The 15,789-nt window shown below is 41.8% G+C and overlaps 1 long non-coding RNA gene across 1 annotated transcript; it reads left to right on the top strand.

Annotated features, from left to right (window-relative positions):
- The first annotated feature begins 1,920 nt into the window (after positions 1 to 1,920).
- On the top strand, positions 1,921 to 15,430 carry LOC147242825 (uncharacterized). Its single transcript, XR_015110684.1, has 4 exons — positions 1,921 to 2,050; positions 2,138 to 2,210; positions 14,471 to 14,646; positions 15,266 to 15,430. It is a non-coding gene; the product is annotated as an uncharacterized LOC147242825 (long non-coding RNA).
- The last annotated feature ends 359 nt before the right edge of the window (positions 15,431 to 15,789 follow it).

Raw genomic sequence — 15,789 nt, 5'->3', positions numbered from 1 at the left:
TGGCTTTTTCTTGTCCAGGCATCCAAAATAATAACCGAAACATCTCAATGGACTTCGTGTAATAATTCATTCCGTTTGTTTTTAGTTAGCGTGACAATTTTGTGACAGGAAAGACATGACACACAACACATTTGTAGCCTTCCCTGACTGAAAGCAATATAAAAAGACATCAGCAGATACTCTCCAAGTCATAAATATTTCCCGGTGGGTCCCAGGTGAATTGGGGTGGCTGTGTTACACTAAATTGGCAGGAAAAAAAATACTGTAATTCATATTTTGATCCTTTGCTTGCTTTAAAAATATATATGCATAATTACATGCAAGGTCACTGAAAGGACATGCTCTCATAATTCATACAGAGCAAAGCTTTAAGAATCTGGGAATAATCTTAACATAGCCCTGCCGTCTGCCCGCTACTCATCCAGCCACAAAATAATTCTGTGGAAGGAGACTTTTCCTACCCTAGCTTCAGGTCAGCTTGATTTACGTACATGTTTACTGATGTCTTTCAGATGATCCCACTCACTGGTTATTGTCTTCCTCTATTAGTTCCCAGATGAATCACCAGTGGACAAATTGGGGGGCGTCTCTGTGGATCTGCGATATTTATTGAGGTTGCACATCACCGTGGACCTCTCCGTTGGCTTCCCGAAGCAAAGGGAGGAAAAACAGATGGTCCACGGTCATGGCATTTTTGGACATTGAAACACTTGAGTTTCATGGTGCTTTTTATTCTTTCCTGCATGTTTGGTTTATATCCTGCTCAGAGATTATGACAGTTAGGTCTCCTTTTACCCCGTAGGAAGTTAAACACATATTGTCATAATCTTATTGTTATATTTCAGGATCCCTCCTGTTGTCAGAGACCTCTGAATCATGATCTACTGACCCCTACAAAATCTTTGATATATAACTTCCTCTTAAAGACATACGATCTCTAAATACATTGCTGTCTGTCTGTCCTGCACTGAAGTTGCTCGCTTTGGATTCTATTTGGGTAGAAATTCCTCATACCAAAGCAATTGACTGTTTGAGTTTACACTGCAGCTTTTTTTTAAATTTCCTCTCCTATCAGCCAGCTGGTAATACTCCAGCATGTTTATTTTCATAGGGAGAAAATAAATGAACCGCAGTGATTAACGCAGATATATAAATATTCATGGCACAAGGAGCTTTGCTGATTACCTTTAAGTAAAAAATAATTAACTTGGCTTAAAGTTAAGTTGACAAACTATTCTATCAATAAATCTGCAATCACCTTATAGCAGTGCTGCCCAAAGTGGGGCACGGGGGGGCACATGTGGCCCGTCGTGAGGTTTGATTTTGCCAATAATATGTAATAAATATATGATAAGAATTTTTAAATATTTTTACTGTAAATCAGTGTTCATGCTTTTTCCCTTTTTTTAGATTAAAAATTCAGTATATAGAAGCTTAAATAGTTGAGTATTTTTTTCATAATTATTCAGGTGATGGATTGTGACTTTGTGCTGAATGTCAGTTTGATTGAAGCGAGAAAAAAAAATCAAGTATAAGACAAATAAAAAGCATGTTTAACAACACAATATGTGTTTGCTTTATTTGAGGTTTGGCCCACAAAGACAGAAATTATGAAAACCTCCTGCTAGCTTAGAGACTACTGCTAGCTTAGAGGCTACTGCTAGCTTAGAGGCTAGCAGTTAAAAAAAAATGACCATTACATGCGATTATTCAGACGTGTCTACTAACATCTGTTTGATGGAAACTTGATGGAAATGGCCTGTTGGATAAATAGAGCGCGTCTGCATTTCCCAGACTTTTATCTATTTATTATTCTGTCAGTTGGTTTCTAAGTCAATGACTCCATAAACCACTCAGTGATGTTTTGGATACCATCTCGACACTAGTATTCATCTCACCATGACAAGCACTTGGAGCAGCAGCAGATGGTGGATGTTTTATCCCCCTTAACAGACACGCCCCGACAATGATTACTAACCTACAACATGACGGTCTGAGGAACACAAAAACATGAAGCTGTGCGAAGAAAAGCTCTTGGGATCTATTCGAAGTATGGCGCATAACTTTCAAATGCATGGTTGTCAGACCAAAAGCATTTATCTATTTCCTCATCATTTTTAATTCCGTTTCTTTTTAGCGCGATTTTCTGCAGCAACATACAGTACACTGTACATTGGAAAGACTGAAATAAACTTGGCCATCTTTAAAAGGTGAGTTCAGATCTCGAAAACATATGGAGACGTCTTTGAAGCGTATTGGGAGTAGCCACAGCGGCTGTAGCACTTCTCATTGTTTACCTTTGAACCCCCAACCTCCTTCCTCCAAATAAAAAAAGGGTAAAATTTAAGCCTTCGAAGGCTGCACATCGGCTCAGTTCATTATACCCAACTAAGTGAAGGCTTCCTACTACCCCACAGACCCCCAAGAGCAACTCCTGTGTGGCTTTAAATGTTCCCACTTACACTGTTAAATGCTGAGAACCCAAATACGTCCATCACCTGGTGGGATTATCTAAAAAACAGCCACCAGTTTATAACCTATAGCAGCTTTTTAATCAAAATGAATCAGGTTTCAAAAGTAAGCAAGTCTTATTTAATCATGATAGCTTCCTCTCTCTAAATTTAAACCTTCACCATTATACTGCATGGCCCCTCTGGAGAAAAGAGGCCTGGATGTATTTATCTTTAAGTTTTTCACCTGTCTTCAGATGCCATTTCCTTTTTAAGTCAAACAGTAGGGATTTACTGGGCTGCTTCCTTCCGGGACCCGGTGGAATACAACATTAAACTGCAGGGAGGAGAGAAAACCTGCAGCGCACTGAAAAAAGTTATGTCAAAACCATTCTGCTCTTCCTGTAGTCTTTCCCCAACCTTGCAAGTATCCTCTGAGGACCTAAGAACATTACAAGTCATTCAGCCTATATGAATGGGCACTAACAGACTTTTTCGCCATTTTGATATGTCTAAATTTTGCAGGCATATCCTGTGGTCCATCAGGCACAGCCCTCGTTTCAATTTAGTGTCTCCCAGCGGAGCCACGTCTTCCTATTTCAAGTGGAAATTGTATAGAGTTTTTTACCCCTGTGCGCTTTCAGCTGCTTCAAAGGGAATCTTTTGTTTTTCACCACTGGGAAGCACAAGGCAGCATTTAGACTTTTGGATCAGAATTAGCAAATCAGTCACAAACAGCAAAGGAAGAGCTGGAGATATAATACAACCCTGTCCTCCTCAGCAAGATCAGTTAAAAAATATATATATAATACATAAATGTATAGAAACTGTCTTTGTCACAATTCGGCTGAAATTGAAGTCTGCAAAAGTCTTTGAAAGAGGAAAAGCCTGTATTTTATTAGGGCAGGTTTGCTTTACAACGCCATAAAGTTTGTACAATGTTAGCTGAATTGTTTCTGATGATATTAACAACAGTGTGCTTCACAATTCACTTCAGCTTAGCCTGAGAACAGTTTTATCCAGAAGTAATATTTGAAAATGATGTCAGCGAAATTATTGCCTGATTGGGGATACTTATATTTATGTCATAAAAAGCCTGCAGTAGAATGGTGCAGGAATGAGTCCTAAAATCCAGTAATAAATTAGAATTGTAGAATATTCAGGTTCCTAATCTAAAAGTCAATTTTTGAATACTTATTTGGTTAAAGGTCTGAAATAAGGTCAGTGATTCACACTAACTTGATATATTTTAACACTTTGTGCCACAGGATGAAACAGGAAATACTCATGGGTTTTGAAATATTTATCTTACTTAAAAAATGGCGGTTGCTAAAAAATGGCTAAACAGGAAATATCTCATTACACTGATAGCAGGAAAAGTTGTTTTGCTTGTCTAGGAGAAGTTTGAATCACACATGGCTCCTGCGTAGCATAACGTTAGCTTCTAAATTTTGCTTTTAGGCTTCAAAACCGCTAGAAGAATCCAGGGTGATGCTGACTTCCACGTTAGCCTACAAACATACAGTACATATCCCTGCAGCGCTCTATGGCCCTGAGCTAACAAACCTTACTGGCGTGGGGGGCTGGAGCCTATGCCAGCTGATATTGGGCGAGAGGAGGGGTTCACCCTGGAGGGGTCGCCGGTCCGTCGCAGGGCCGTCAGGAGCAATTAGGGGTTCGGTACCTTGCTCAAGGATACTTTGACATGGTCACTGGAGGAAGTGAGGATCAAACCAGGGACCCTTCAGTTGCTAGATGGCCGCTCGACCACTGAGCCATGCTGCTGACTTTGACACGTGTTAGTTAGCAAATCTTTTAGCCAGCTGAAATATAAAGTTCTCTGGAAAACAAAATCAAATCACAAAAACATTTTCTGAGAATATCAAGACTGCCAGCGCTATCCTGGTGGAGTTTCTGTAGCGAGGAGATGTTGTTAATGAGTAAATCTATTGCGAAAGCAAAGCGTTAAGTGTACGTGCATTCTTTACCTCCCCCGACTAAGTTTTTTCTTGCAATACAAAATCCCAGTGCAACAAATAATCCATGATTAATGTTTTTCCGTGGTAATGGTTCACAGCACTCAGTTAAAATCAGAGAGGGATTGTGGACTTGGTTAAATATATATTTTAAAATAAGTGTCCACAGTGACGAGACAGGAAACCAAAACCCTGATTTTCCCAACTTAACCAAAGAGTATTTGTTTCCTCGAACCTAAATACACGCAAGGATGACTCAGGATTTGAACCCCAGTCTCCAGTGTCAGAGTGCTGTGGCTTGAGTGTCCATTTCTCTGGCTATTACATCAAAACTTGAGAGGGAATTACTACATATTTCCTAGTGAGTAGGCAACCCAAGTGCTTAATTCACCAATATTAGTTATAGCTGCTCCTTTAAACAAACAACTTTCACTTGCCTTTTCTGGTTTATTCACTGTGCTCCTGTTATTTTTTTATTATTGGTTTCATATTATTGCTTCTGTCACTTTTGGTTGCCATTGATATGAACTACGTCACATATGCAGTAAACGTGCCTCTCATTTTGCTGCTATTTGAATTTAAAGGAGTTATCACGTTAATAATGGAGTCCAGCTCTACTAATCTACACTAATGTACCTCTTAGGACTAATTATTGAACCCAATGGTGCTTACATGTACCTTCTTGAAGGCCACAAATGTACATACACCTGTATGTTCCCAATTGAGGGTGCAAAAGCTGGGTACTGCCCCAGTGACAAGCTAGATTATGACTAAAGATACATGAATGTACTTCAGTTCCTCAGGGTATATGCTCATCAACAATCAGGTGTATTTTCAAGTGATTTTACTGTCCTAAAATCCATCCATCCATCCATTTTCTTATTCTGTTCAGGGTCGTGGGGGGGCTCTCTCTATCCCAGCAGCCTTCAGGTGAGAGGCGGGGTTCACCCTGGACAGGTCACCAGTCCATCACAGGGCCAACACATAGAGACAGACAACCATTCACACTCACAGTCACACCTACGGTCAATTTAGAGTATCAATCAGCCTCGTCCCCTCTTGATGTATTTGGACTGTGGGAGGAAGCTGGAGTACCAGAGAGAACCCACACAGGAACAGGGAGAACATGGAGACTCCACACAGAAAGATCCCGTGCTGGAGCCGGGACTCAAACCTGGAACCTTCTTGCTGTGAGGCGACAGAGCTGACCACTGCTCCACCGTGCCGCCTACCCTAAAATCATGTAGCATAATCAGAACTCTCCACTCCTGTCGTGATACTCCCTCACTTTGTAGTGAATCCATCTCTCCGCCCGCAGACTCGTCACCGGCGGAAACATGAATAACCTCATACTGCGTGGTTGAGGGTATTTTAAAAAGAATGAAATGCCCGCACTCTGCTGTTGAGGGTATTTCCCATGAGACAACAAGCTTTGACAAACAAGGTCAAACATACTGAGATGCAACAATATGTTATTCATATGACTTCTTTTAGAAAGGAGAATTTGCCCCCAGAATCTGTTTTTTTCTTTGTAGTTGTTCAGACTGCAGGCAAATTTCATTTGTCCTGAATCAGATCTTTTTCCAGTCACCTTGTTCTTTGAAACTGTGTTTAAACCAGTTTGATGCGTCCGGAATCTATCTACAAGACACAAACTTAAAAAAAAAAAAAAAGCCCACCGGAAAGTTTTGGTTGAGCATCAGATAATTTCTCCTACTCATTCATTTATCTATTTATTCCTTTATTGCTCATGTTCCCTAACTTCTAAACTAAACCCTTCTATAAAATATCATTATTTCTTTTCCACCACACCACCCTACATAAATATTGGCAGTACATATATATATAGATATAGATATAGATATATAGATATAATACTGTGTGAACTTTCTATAAAGTGATTTGACCTTCTTGTAAACCAGACTACAGATGCATTCAGGACTTCAGGCCAGCTTCCAGTTTGAGGCCAGTTGTGGTAATCATATCTGCCACAGCTGCCACTTTATCAGAGACCCTGCGACAAATAGATTCCTGGAAATAAACAGGCCGCTGTGCTTGCTTTGGCTGAGTGACACGCAAACTCCCTCAAAACAAAACAACAACAAACAAACAAAAACAACAACTATATCATACAGAACAGATGAACACTCTCCTGTAATGTGATTACACTTGTTGTCCTGACCAGCTGGTTTCTTTGTTTTTTTTTGGAAATATTACGATACAAATGAAAGATGTGGCTTTATGGCACCTGTAACATCCTAACATCAGACCTACACGCCACCAAAGACAAGCAGAATTAGTCCAACAGCTCACTGCTGCGACCTCACGTCATCCGATTACATGCCGTCTGTGTTTTCCTGCACATCCACGTCAGATCCCTTTTCAGCAATTAGCCTTGAACTAGGAAAGACGATCAGCTTCAGTTTCCCATTTCTGCGTCGCTCGTCATCTCCGAGCGCTTTGGATCTTTCCCCCTGCGTCCTAATTAAGGCCTTAATGCTACCTCCCACGGGGATCTGGATTCCCCGTTCCCACCCACCACATTCTCCCCCTGTAGCCATCAAAACTGTTACGATAATGGTCAGCTTTGCACAGGTGCAAATTGCTCACATTTAGTCTACATTTGCTCTCAATCACGGCTGATCATCAAAGCTCAACTCCGCCTGACTTTGCTCGCAAATGTGCTGTGATTTTATTTGACGGCTACTCAGAATCTAAAGTCTTTCAAATGTTTACATTCAAATGTGTTATTTTTATGCACCCAAACATCAAAGCAAAGATAGGTGATCATCGAGAACCTGAACACTTGATGGTAATTTAGTCCCAAGCAATAAATGTGTGCGCTTATTATTAAACCTCTTCCTGACCTGCTAACTATTGAGTTGGACTAGTGCCACGTAATGTGTATAAGCCACCCAAAGCAATTACAAAGACCTGGGATTGAAAGAGGGCTGTCATTAGGATGTGCTTTCACATACCAGCCTGCACATTTTGGCTGCGATCCAGGCTGGCAAATGGGATCGGCTCAGCGAGGAGAGCCGGGGGCCAAACCGTGGCCCGTGGGGGATAATTAGACAGTTTTATCCCAGCTTGTTGATATAAATGTGGCCGGCTTAGCCCCCTACGCCCTTGCTCCATGGTAATGATCATGTCTAACAGGTGGCAGGCAAACAGGCAGAGGCATGAAATGGATACCACGCTTCCTGACTGCATCTCCTTTTTTTGTTTTGTTTTGTTTTCCGGGCCAATCAGAGCTTTGTCGCTTTCTCCGTTGTGGTTGCGTTGTGGATTCTTGATGGCGGGGGAGTGTGGGATATTTGTCACCATCTCATCACATTCTAGCTAATCTCAACCTCCCATGGGATGCATGGCTGCAGAGGGCCGGCGCTGCAGAGGGTCAAACCAAACATATCCGTGTGTTAAAGTGGAACAAAAAAGTGTTGTAGGAAATGTTTCCTCTTCCTCAAGTACCAGCTTGGTCTTACAACTTTACATGCATGACATAGTTTTTATCAAATAAACAGAACATCCCTCTTACTATACACTTTTAGGTTCTTTTCTTCTCATCTTTTTCAATATTCAAGGGTTCCAAAATCACTAGATTGAGTCATCTGTGACATCAGGGGCTGAAGGCTGCTCTGTACATCCAAGTCTCTTGCATCCTGTGCTGGAGGGGGGCCTGAGCTGTTGAGGTATGCATGTGAAGAGCCATTGGAGACCACTCAACTCCAACCTCCTAATTCACTGTCATATAATGGATCATTTGGGGCAAAAAGAACCAGAAATGCATGTATTGAAATTTACTGCCTTCCCAGAAATGTGTAGAACAGATCCAGGCCAGAATACAATCCTCATTTTCTCCACCGAATGTTCTTTACTTTGGAGCAAAGTAAGATGTTGATTGTGACCAAGGAAGGAAAACAATAAAACATCTGAGAGGCTCTAAGCTCCCTAGTTTGGTTTGCGGTCTGTTATGTCCAGCTGATTGCGGAGACCAGGCTCCGGATTTAGGAGCTTGATCCTCTACAGTTAGGCTGCAACCCTGAATTTTGTTACAATTTTCACCTAAATCGTTGTTTTTAAAGCTTACCCTAACCTTAACCCTAATCTGTGTCTCTTCTGAGGCTTAAAGCGTAACCCTAGCCTTAAATAGACCTTTAAAAAAGATTTATGAGCTCTAAATTTCAAAGGTTGAGATTTTAGTCTTGTTTGTGGTTTGGCACGGCAAAGTGAAAACTGCTTGTGTCACTCCGCCTGCTGGTGGTGAAGATTTGGTATTTTTGTTAGAATTAGCATGTTTTCAGTTCTCAGAATTGAGTGATATATGAGGTAGAGGAGGGTGAGGACGGGAGCGAGGACAGCAGGCTGCCCGCTGGTGAAGACTCTACTGGCAACACTCGTAATCCAGCGCTCTATATTTGTTTGATCGGCCACCACAGAAGGTCAGCGGCCTCCTCAGAGACGGCAGCTCTCATTAATAGCTCGCGATTCTGTTCAGTATTTTTAGTGTCACGCTGTAAACACGTCCCTCACCTCATGGTGTCTCCCAATGCCTTTTTCCTTGTCATATGTTCTGAAAGGTTCTTGGCTCGTTTCACCAGGGCCTGAGCTGGCTCACCGACCTCAGGTCACAGCAGCCGTAACAGAACCACCGTGAAGCTCCATTTCACTGCACATTGAGCGTCCTGTCTAACATTTGTGTTTTGAAGCATTGAGCTTAAGTGATGCAAACAGGCACGGGGTTTACATTGCATGATTTTTCGGGGGAATTACAGATATTTGATGAAGCAAAATAAGCGTTTTTTTTTTATATCAAACAATTAATATGGTCTTATTGTACTGCTGGCTAGATTCATTGGCACATATGACAACGTGAGACGCCCACGGCTTTAGAAATTAATTCAGAAGTAGTATATTTGATGTAAAATGTTTCAGATTTTAATGTTAGCATCCATTAAGTTAGTTTATGCTACACATATTTATCAGCTGATCATTCATTTTGGTTGGGACTCGCAAACATGTACAGGAAATTAAAAGACATAAAATTACTCAGAAGACAAACAATTCCATGAATAAATCAGTGCCATGTGCAAATCTGCCTTTAAAAACAAAAAAAGTCACAGTCTATTTAGTTCTTTTTTTTTAAAATGGAACTTGCAGTGGAAATGAGTTTTTTTTTTTTTTGGTAAGTTCTCATCATGTCTGCAATTTCCATATTAAAGCTAAAATGTGGCACCTTTGTCTCCATCTTCTGGCAGTAAAATGTATTACAAACATCTGCAGACATGCTGAAATCATATGCTCAGCTGTAGCCAACGCCGTTACGTCTGTTTAGGTCATGAACCAATGGATAAATACGTCCAACTCCCAGGAAATCACTTGTTACATTATCACAATACGAAATTTGAATTTGGTCCGATAACATTTATAAAGTATAAATAAAATCTATAAACATTCAAGTTAGCAGAGGGCTAACTGGGAGTAACCACAGAGGCTGGTGTAAGTCTCTGGTGTGCAATCTGTATCCTCTTTGTCATGAACACAAACTCCTTATATTACAGGGAGATTAACACACACACACGTCCTTCAACCCTGAATACATCAATGGCTTAAGTGATAGCTCACATATCAGCTGTAATCTATGTTGTTTACTCACGTAGGCCTAAAAACAGCACCACTCCCATGTGTGTGTGTGTGTGTGTGTGTGTGTGTGTGTGTGTGTGTGTGTGTGTGTGTGTGTGTGTGTGTAGTGGGAAGGGTCCTTGTGCACAGACAGGCTCTATTATTATTATGGCCATTATTATACTCCATCCAAAGGCCAAAATGGAGATATTGTTTCATCCACTCACAGAGAGAGAATCATTGTGCCTTCGGCCAAAAGGAGGTTAACAAAGACAGGAAGATTAAATAATACATTCATCACACACTGAGAGGCGGGGGGCCAAGTTCATGTCAAATCCATAACAAGCAAAGTATCCTCGGCCCAGCTCATTTCCCCACACGCACGTCACACTCTGTTGGAAATCTACGTAGAGGATGTATTGATCGTACTGGTGCTTCCTTTCTCACAAATTCACAAACAGAGCCGCCGTATCACAGACAGCATCACAAAACAACCTCCCCCTCCTTTCAGCCCCATAAAACAAAATAATAAACTCACAGCTTGCCAAAATAATCCAAGTACCTTTGTGTGTGTGTGTGTGTGTGTGTGTGTGTGTGTGTGTGTGTGCGCATGATTTTGTGTGCGTGCAGCCGGTGCTAAAGCGCTATTATTTACTTCCTTCACTTCAATAGATGAAAATAGCCCGTGATTGTACGCGCAGGACGTGTGTCACATTTGTTAGAAAATGATGTGACGTGTTTTTTTATAACCTGGATTTTTGTTGTTGTTGTTTTCTACGTAAATGGAAGATTAACACACATTCTCTTTTGATGAACTACACAGCAACCATACAGCCATACAACAAATTCATGAGAAGTTGTGACAGAATACAGCAGAACACTGCAGTGACAAATCACAGTCACAGCACATTATTACCGTCAGCAGTGGGATCACATACTTTGCCAAACTCAGCTAAGATGACAAAGTCAGCCAAACCCATTGTAAAAAAAAAAAAAAACTTTTTTTTTTCGTCGCGTTCAACAGCCCTTACCCAATATGTAATTGGTTCTTTCTTGGCTGACCCCTTCGCCAAGTTTGATGAAATTCGACCTTGTATTTTTAGCGTAATCCCACTCAAATATAGACAAATTCCTCTGAAAACATAACCTGCTCAGCCTCTAAATCCAGAAAGCGGCTAAACCTGATCTGGCATACTGCAGACTAATTGATGTAGCAGTTTCATCGAGTACTGCATTGATCTGCAGTACGAGCTTCCAGAGAGACTGAAACGTCCAGACAGAATTGTGACCTGCACCCAATTTGTCATTTCCACCTCAGTTTATCAGGCCTGATTTGCTGACATTCTCCCTGTATAGATAGGAGTTTATTTGTTTGTACATCTGGCCTCAGAAGCGATGGGGAGCTAAAAAGACCAACAAAAAAAAGTTTGAGCTCTACTTTTTTAAGTGGAAGCGCATGATGACATTTGCTCTCTTTCTCACTCTCTCTGTACAGTGCCTCAACACACCTGACAGCAGAGTTGGCTGGAGCCTTTTAAACTCTCCTGAAGGACAAAAAACAACCCACAGTGCCTCAGGCGTTTGGTGAATTTCAGTTCTCTGGATGCAGGATCGTGGTTCAGGTTGAGAACCCTTGAGTGTTTGAGAACATATAAGGAGTCACAGAGGAATTTGAGCATACTTTCCTGCATTCCGGAAAGTATTTTTTTTTGTGTGCATGAAAATACTTTTGTAAGCCAACAACATCTTTTAAGCAGCAGCAGCAGCAGCAGCAGCAGTTTTTGCTGTGACCCAAGCTTTCCATCTCTTCTCTCCTCCAAATGTATTAGCAACCACCGCGATGTCAAAGCCTGTGGCTTTGCCGAAGGTCGAGGCAGCTGTGTGTGGCCCTGGATCTCACTGGGTCTACCAACTGGCAAATTAGCCTGCAAAATAGGGCTGGAGCCAGGCAGACAGGGTTATGGGAAGATGGCGCTGGATGTTCAGCTATTGGTTGCGTTAGAGCACTGCGACGTTTGATCCAGAACCCTGATTGGCTGTGATTAAATTAAATTTAAAATGCATTTAATGGATATTTGAAAATGAATGACTACACCAAAAACCACCAGTTGCTTCCCTGTATTATGAGCCGCTTAGACAATAAATAATCTTTCATGAGGGGATTTTGGTTAGTTGGAGTACAATTACAGTACAGTTTTATATATGCATTAGTTTTATCTACCCATCCATCTTTATCTGATGTCAGGTCACAATTGCAACACCACTTGAAGTGGACAATCCACCTGAACTATGGCCTCAGATGTAGAGGTGCTGATCCTTATCCCAGCCACTTCACACTCGGCCGCGAAGCCATCGAAGGTCGTGGACAGATGATGTCAACTGGACTGCATCATCTGCAAAAAAAAAAGTAGCAATGCAGTTCCCAGTCCACCGAACTGCAACCCCACACAACCAAATCCAAGCCTCAATGCCCATGAAAACACAAACAGGAAAGTTGAAAAGACAAAGCCCTGGTGGAGACGGACCTCCACCAGGAACAAGTCCATCTTCCTGCTGAGTACTCTCACTTTGAGTGTGCAGAGATTGGATTGTCTGAGAAGGCCCCCCCCCCACACACACACACACACACACACACTCACCCCGTACTCCTGCACCAACTACCACAACATCTCCTGAGGCACACATTTTTCGAGATCCTGTCCAAATCCACAAAACACATGAAGACTGGATGAGCATACTCCAAGGCCCCTTCTGGGATCCTTGCAATAATGAAAAGCTTGTGAGTTGTTCCATGGCCAGGATGGAATCCATTTTGTTCCTCTTCAATCTGATGCTCAACTGTCAGCTGAGTCCTCCTTTCCAGCACCTTTGACTACACTTTCTCATGAACTGTGGAGCTGTTCGACTTCTTCGGTGCTTTATTTCAAGGGAGATTGACGTTGATTCCCTGTTATCCTCCATCCTCTGCTGTTGCAGGGGGTGAATTAGTCAGGTTCAGGTGTTCCCTTAATGTGTTCCGTTCACCCCCAAATTCCTAAGCTGAGGTCAACAGTGTCCTATTCCAGAGGAGCTTTGGTGTCAAACGACAGACCTTCTATATGACTTCCTGCCACACCTGCTGCTTTGCCTCAGTCACAGCTGACGCCGCCGTCCTCCATGGCCCATCAGAACCTTACAGTATCCCAAAAACTTAACCCAAAAAGCCTCCCTCTGCAGAGGGTAGACACCTATGGCCCGGAGACCAAAGCACCGACTCCATATACTGCCAAATAAAGTAGAATTACCTGGTGGCAGTAAAATTAATTATGAACTTTTGGCAAGAGCTTAAATGTAAGGTGTTCATCGCAGTTTATGTTCAAGTTCAGCAACATCATTTTTGATTTTAACACTGGCATTCACACACTATTGCAGCAGTTTACTGTGTCAGGGGAAGACCTGGGATTCTCAATTCAAATCAATTTGTACCGGATAACAATTTTGAGGACCCACTGCAGATGTAGTCTGAGGGAGGGATGTTAGCATGTCAATGCCATGGAATTTGACCTGTAGTTTGGGTGCAATGTGTCCGGAGGATCTGTTTGTTTTGTGCTCCTGGTGATTGAGAATATTCTTATGTCATCCCCACAAACATGTGCTGACAGATCAACTGAAATCTTTGGAATTAGAACTTAGATGCTGTTGTTAAACAGCAAGGCCGTAGCGATGTGTGGTTTACAGTATTTTTAGAGCAGCAAGGCTCTGGGTTCTATCGTGCCAAACAACACATCATGGCTCTTCAAAATCTCTGCAACCCATAACCCCTGGTGGCTTGTTGCTAAGATGAAAAAGGAGCCAAGAGTTATTTGCTGTCCTAATGAGCTCAAATAAAAAAGCAGGACCCCATACAGCATGGATGACCACCTCCACCACTTCTCTCTCTTTAGTGCACTGCATTTGCTGCAGCAGAATCCCATCGGCTATCCAGTTACTGGCTGCCTGGCCAATGGTTTGCATTAGTGGCGGAGGAGAGCTGTGAACAGGGAGTATCAGATGCTGTAATATGGAAATTCCTTGGTAATGCAGAGGCCGCGGGATTGTGCGATTACTTAATTCATTTAGCTGAGTAAATGTTACTGGTCTGCCAAAGCGCACAGGGGATGGGGTAGTTAGTGTGTCTATTTTTTGTGTATATGTGTGTGTGTGTCTGTGCGTGCGAGAAAATGAGTGTCCAAGGGAGAGATGGCAGCAGTGAGTGTGTCAGCATGTAATGGCTTGTGTGTGTGTGCGCGTGTGTGTGCGCACATGTGCGTGTGTGTGTGTGTGTGTGTGTGTGTGTGTGTGTGTGTGTGTGTGTGTGTGTGTGTGTATTACAGGGAGATGGGAGTACGAATGGGGCCTCAGTAACAACAGGTCAGGTTTAAAGCTCCAGTTTCATGTGTCCAGGGAACAAACCATTAAGAAAGAACGTGAGCCCACCAGGCCCTCTCCGCCAGGCTCCTCCTCCTCCTCCTCCTCCTCCTCTTCCTCCTCCAATACCCACATGAGCCATCAGTGACGCTGATTTGTGGCTTCTGACATGTTAATTCATTGGAAAACACAAGTCAGGACCAAGAAGTTAAGTAAGTCCATTAACACGACGCACAAGTAATGCTTTCCAGTACCATGCCAGTCTTGCCACCCAGCGTGATCAAGAATGGCGAATCCCCAGTAGGTTTGCCGTGGGTGACTGTTTTCCAGAGATTTTACGACTCCAGTACTTTTAGCTGAATTTATTTAATAATAAATAATTCTATATTTAATGCATCCTGAATGTTTGTCATCAGATGGTATGGCTCTAAAGGACTACAAAGGTTGGTACTTGTCTGCTGTAGTTCAGAGAAAAACGGACCAGCATTAAAAAAGAAAAAGAAAAACAGCAGTGTAAATGTAGTCGTTGGAAAACCCAAACATTTTGTGTTAATCATTGTGTCACTGTTTTGCTCAGATGCGCAGTCAGTTGTGGTTATTTTGTGTAACGCGACTGTGGTTACAGCACTTTCTTGTTATTTTGGTTAGTTTTTGGGGGCAAAGACTCAGGGCTCCCACAGGCGCTGGAATTCTCTGAAAATACTTGAATTTTAATGTTGACTTTTTTTGGAATTAAAGAGCTTGAAATTGTCATTTACATTACTCGCACAATAAACCTATGGGTCCAACAGATTTTTAAACTTTGGTCTGTTTTCCTTTTCACCCTTCAAGAGCCGCCATAGAGACATTTTTACCCTGAAGGTGGGAAGTGGAGGAAGGGGGAGAAGAAAAGCTCAACGCTGTGTGTCAAGTTTTTTCGGTTAAAAAAAATAAATCTGTGATCGATGTTAGATTTTGATGAACATCAATTCAGATTTAAAACATTTTGCATCTGTAAGTCACTTAACACTATGACTGTAAATAAAGATGATTCCCTTACACAATTATGTCTCGTAAATTGTTGCAGCGTTTTTTTTTTTAGTTGATATCATTTACACAGCGTTGGTGCAAAATCTAACCAGCTCTGAGCCCCTTTGAGTTGACAAAAATGGTACCGCATTAAGACTCAACACCTTGAAGAACATCTTAAATTTTTTTTTTTTTTTTTTTCTGGTGATGAGGTGCTGGAACAGCTTCTAAATGCTCCTTGAAAATGCTTTAAAAAATGACTTTAATTTGTTTAATTCGAAAAAAAAAAAGTGTAGACAACCTTCGAATTACAAAATGTTGTACAACGCCTTAATTATTAAAATTGT

The sequence above is a fragment of the Aulostomus chinensis genome, chromosome 20 (assembly GCF_037954235.1).
Source record: "Aulostomus chinensis isolate RoL2024-O1b breed Wild chromosome 20, RoL_Achi_v1.0, whole genome shotgun sequence".
NCBI classification, from domain to species: Eukaryota; Metazoa; Chordata; class Actinopteri; order Syngnathiformes; family Aulostomidae; genus Aulostomus; species Aulostomus chinensis.
The sequence above is the reverse complement of the archived record's forward strand: the minus strand, read 5'-3'. Positions and strand labels throughout refer to the sequence as shown.